Raw genomic sequence first — 5,028 nt, 5'->3', positions numbered from 1 at the left:
CCAGGCCCAGTTTTGCAGCCTCGGTCCGCGGCGGACACGGCGAGGGTCCGGAGGGGGGCGTCGTTTCCCTCGCGTCCAGGCGCTTTCGGCCCATCCTCCGCGCACCAGACCTGGGCTAACTTTGCTCCGCTCTCCCCCGAAAAGCAAAGGGACCAGAGTAGCTCAGTTTTTTGTTTTGTTTTGTTTTTTGTTTTTTTGGTTTTTTTGCTTTTGTTTTTATTTTTCTCTCTCGTCGGTTTGTTTTGATTTAAAGGCACAAAAAGAAAATCAATCCTGGCAAAGGGGAGCGTGTGGGAGGAGAAGGAAGTGAGACCCACTCGCAGGTGCGGAATTTGGAGCCCGTCTTTCCGGCCGCTCTGAGTAAAAGAACAGGACAGCGCCCCAAGGACCAACAGCGCGCCGGGGTTTGGAGAGCGGCTCAGCAGCGCTCGCAGGAGAGGGCACGAAGGTCGTTCCCTGCAGCAGGAGGCTCCTCTCCGGCCCTCTGCGTGTGGTGACCGCCTGAGAGCGCAGGGCAGCGCGTGCGTGCGCCTCCCGGCCCTGCTGCAAGCGCTCGCTCGCTCGCTCGCCCGCTCGGAGAGTCTCTGGGAGCTTCGAGTAGGGGCTCACCCTGTGAGCAGTACTCACACATATAATTCAAATTTCACAGCTGACCTGCTCTGAAAACCTCAATCAGCTTCTAATTGAAGGGAAAACAAAATATTGCTTCCCTACAGCAGAGCTAACGATTTAATCATTATATCAGACATTATAGCTTTTAATTAGGCTAATGCTGATACTGTATGGAAAGAGATAATTCAACACAGTTCTTGATGAATTCTGTAATTGGGTTAACGGCGGAGCAGTCGGGGGAGAGACGTCAATATTCAAGCTGCGTCTGTAGCCACCAGGTTTATGAATGAAAGAAGACAAGGGAGGAAAGGCTGGAACCCGAGGGGGCCTGGTGCCCTTGCTCCCCGGGCAACGGGCGCTGCAGGGAGGCTGGGCGGCCGAGGTGCCAAGCGGCCAGCAGGGTCTCACCGCGAGGCGAGCACGGCTCCCCTTGCCTCGGCCGCCAGGCCCTTCTCCGTGGGAAACTTTCGGAGAATCCCCTCAGCTCCTCTTGCTCGGGACAGCTTGGCCCCAGGGCTCTGACTGTCCCCATCCTGGCAGAAGCCTCTGAGGCCCCTGTGCCGGCTCAACTCCCTGCCCTTGCCCCTAGAAGCACGGAGCTGACCAGGGGCGTCCCTTGGTGTCTGGCGCGGTGGGAGCACTGGGCATCAGGCAAGCATGAACGTCGCAGGCCGCTTACACCCTGTGCCAGGGGGCCGGGGAGAATGAGAGGCTCTATTGGGGCCGCTTGCTCCCCCTGGCCCAGGGCTGCAGACAGAATGATTAGAAACTAGACCTAAAGATCCTGCGAAAGAGCCGGGTTGGAGAAGGGGTTCAGACGTCAGCAGGAGTCGCAGGTGACCCCTTCCTCTCATGACCACCCACCTCTGTCAGGGCCTGGGCTGGGGTATTTCTGGCCACAGGGGCATCACCCACAGGCCACAGCCCTCAACCTCTCCCCGTGTCCCAGAGCAGCTGCAGGGCTGGAAGCACCCTCGTGCTCTCCCGCTCCTGGATTTAGGACCCACAAAAATTGTTATAAACTAAATTGTTCTAAATTGAATACAAACCCTACCACAGGAGCAGGCTCCTGAGCCTTGGAATTTGAGGAGGAAATGCTGATGCCTCTAAAATTTGGTGGGTTCTAGAACAGCCAGCCACCTAAGCCGAACTTTCCATGGTTTGAACCCAGAAGATTCCAGCCTGTGATTTCATGTACTTTTTATCTTTCTGCCACCCTTAAAAATTTTCCCTTATTCTTCACCTATATCAGTTCAATATTATCATCCTTCAAGATAAATACACTGGATTGAATTTCATCCCTATCTTCTTTTGTCAGTAATTACTGCAAAATTAAATGGGTCACTGCTAAAGTTTCATTTACACAAAGCCCCACAAGTAACTGTTTGAATATACCTCCCTACATTGTGCAAAACTCATGATTTTCTAATGCTAATGTTTCTTCCGGATCAAGAATGTGTGCTTGGTGGGGTCATAGGAGGGAACACAACGCCCCCCAACCGAGCAAAGGGAGGGGCCTTGTGCTTCTGCCAAAGACTGCACACCAAGCCAGGACAGGACCCAGCTGTCTTGAACAGGGGGCGCTTCCCAATGACTCAGGTTAAAATTTACAGATTCTAAACATTCCAGAACAGAGGGTATCTGCTGAAGCAAACTGCTAAAACCAGACTCCCTGAGAAGGCAGAGAGGCCTGAGCCCCTGGAGCGCAGAGGGACAGGTGGGGCTTGGCTTTGGGAGTGGATGCTTCCTCTAGAGGGAAAGAAGTAGTGTTCCTGGCCCCCAGGCACCCGTGGGGACCAGGGCTGTGCGCAAGAAAGCTGAGAGCCAACACAGCCTCTCTCCTCTCCTCTCATTAGCCCCAAATAGAAAAGGCATCACTCACAAGAGGAGACAAGTCATAAGGAATTTCTGTGTGAAAAGAAATGAAGTGAAATCAGAGGTGCTTTTCCTTACAGGCCATCCCTGTTACTGCAAATTAGATTAGCCACACAGCCTTCAATATAAACATGACACGCAGTTCACAGACTGAGCCCATCCCCTCCAATCTCGCCTTTCATCGGAGCAGCGCACGTAAGCCCCATCTTGTCCTTTAATACACTGTTCAATGAGATTAAAACATCACTTTGACACAATTTCGAGCCTTTCCAGTCATGTGGGCTGCTTACTTCAGAGAGCAGCAGCCAGGAAAGGGGGCTGCCGAGCGCTGCAGGCAGCAGGGTGGGAGAGCCAGGCCCCCTCTGCCCAGGAGAATGACACTCACCCACTCACGGGGACAGAACCCAGCGGTCCTGTGAAGGGAAATCACATTGCCCTCTGGTTGGATGGAGGCCTGGTGGCCACCCGGGCACAAGAACCCACAGAGTGGGGGCAGAGAAGGCCCACAGGCCCTTGGGAACACTCAAGCTTCTGGGAAGGTTTGGCAGCTGGGAAAAAGAGTGATGTCTACTTGGCCTTTGAACTCAGGGGCGGTGAGAAAGAGATGGGTTTCCTACAAGATTGGCTAAAGAGGGGTCTGCACCTGTTCTCAGCCACAGGAATGCCCGCTCTCTGCCAGGTATCTCCTTTCCCTCAAGGACCAGTCCCTTCTCCACCTGCAGGATGTCTCTGGGGAGTGGCAGGGCCCTGACAGACAAAGGAGCCCCGCACAGGCAGTGGAGGGGGCCTTTGGGCTAGGAAGTCAGCGCATTTGCTGCCTGAAGTGTGCACAGAACCAGAGCGTCCTGTGCTGCATGCCCACACCCTGGCAGGCAGTGATATCCTCTGCCACCACACAGGCAGCGGATGCCTGGAGCCCATGCCCTCGGCCAGCTCAGACTTGGGTAGATACCCTGGCCTCCAGGTGCACAGCTAATTTAGCTGCTCATAGTGGCAGGCTCCCTCCCTTGCCCACCCAGGCATTTCGTGCCCTCTCTGTCCTGTGTTCCCCAAAGCTAGGACTCTTTCAATCTTCATCAGGAGTGGTGGTCCCCTGCACCCCCCACCTGGGGAGATCTGTCCAGCCTGCATTGTTACTCCAGGGAAGAAGCTACCCAGGAAGAAACCAGGCAGTGGCAGTGGCAAGTGGAGGCCAGACGCATGGCGACGGAATTCTCTCTCGGTGTATCCCAGCCTGGACCATTTCGACACTGACAGCGGAGCTGGCTGGGCTTCTGGTCCTTTCCTGGGGCTTCCAGTGCTGCTGGCCACATCTGCCCATCAGGCAGAGAAAGAGACCCAGGGCCGGGACCGCAGACCCAGGGTGGGGCCCGGGCAGGACTCCTGTCTGCAAACCCAGCAGGAGGGAAAGACCTCGGTTCAGCCTCACCACTGCCCAGCCCTGCTGTGGCCCAGGCTTCTGGGTCCTCTGTGCCAACCCGGGTGTCACCAGGAGGTTCCCCTCCAGCCAGCCTGCCTTTCACAGGGAGATTCCTGCTCCGGAACTCGCCCTGCAGGAAATCGATGCCACAAAGAGGACTTTTAATGGGTTAATTGACTGCAGGCAGCTATCCAGTCCAAACACCTGTTTCCTGCCAAGCAGAGGCGCAGGCAGGTCCCTGACCAGGTCAGTGCTGCGGGCCTGCCCCATCTTGCCCGTTGGCCCGGCCTCGCTGGAAATCTATTTCACCTCGGAAACTTCCTCACCTTCTCCACTGGCTGCTCCGACCCCGGGAAAGGGGCAGAGGAGGGCGGCCTGCAGGCGTGGGTGGGGGACTCCCTGCCCTGCAAGGAGGATGAGGCCCGGCGAGCGCGTCGTGGTGCCACAGAAAGCGGGCGGTGCGATTTCGCTGGAGGAGGGGGCACACGCCGAGGGGCCCAGTGCCTCCCCGAGGTCACTCCCACCAGCTGGGGGGGCTCCGCAGGCGGAGCGCCCGGGCGGTTCCTGGCCGGATACCGAGTCCGAAAACGCTCACAGCTCATCAAAGGCTCGCGGCTCATGGATTATTATTTTTTTTCCCCCTGGTAGCAGAGTTAATACAGTCAAGTCTGTCGGTCAGTCAAAGTTAAATTGATTCTTTGCCCAAAACACATCTCACGAAATGGCACACGCTTCACATGTTAATTTTTAAAACATAATTTCAGTCCTTGGATTTAGTTCCTGGCGCAGCCGGGCTCGGTCGGGGCGGGGACGCCAGGGACAGGGAGCCAAGTTTCCCCAAATCCACCACCTCGACCTCCCGCCTCTTGCCCAAAAAGGCGAGCAGGGGAAACCGGCTGGGCGACGGGGCGGCGCGCACAAGTGGGGAATGAACGCAGGTGAGACAGATTGGCCAATCTCATAGCTGACATCCCAGAATTGACTTGTTTTAGTCACCAGAGGACTGAGGTTTAGTAAGCACCTACTATATGCCAGGTTGAGATGACCTAGCCCTGGTGGGCCATTGAGTGTGTGGCAGGAGGCAGTGTGTGTGTGTGTGTGTGTGTGTGTGTGTGTGTGTG

The 5,028-nt window shown here is 56.0% G+C and overlaps 1 long non-coding RNA gene across 2 annotated transcripts in view; it reads right to left on the bottom strand.

Moving 5' to 3' along the window:
- The window catches only part of LOC117285138, a 37,071-nt gene that overhangs the window by 31,241 nt on the left and 802 nt on the right, over positions 1 to 5,028 (bottom strand). The window lies entirely within an intron of this gene.

The sequence above is a fragment of the Fukomys damarensis genome, unplaced genomic scaffold (genome assembly GCF_012274545.1).
Source record: "Fukomys damarensis isolate Sample0158 unplaced genomic scaffold, DMR_v1.0_HiC HiC_scaffold_6, whole genome shotgun sequence".
NCBI classification, from domain to species: Eukaryota; Metazoa; Chordata; class Mammalia; order Rodentia; family Bathyergidae; genus Fukomys; species Fukomys damarensis.
Note: the sequence above shows the minus strand (reverse complement) of the source record. Positions and strands in the feature narration are given on the sequence as shown.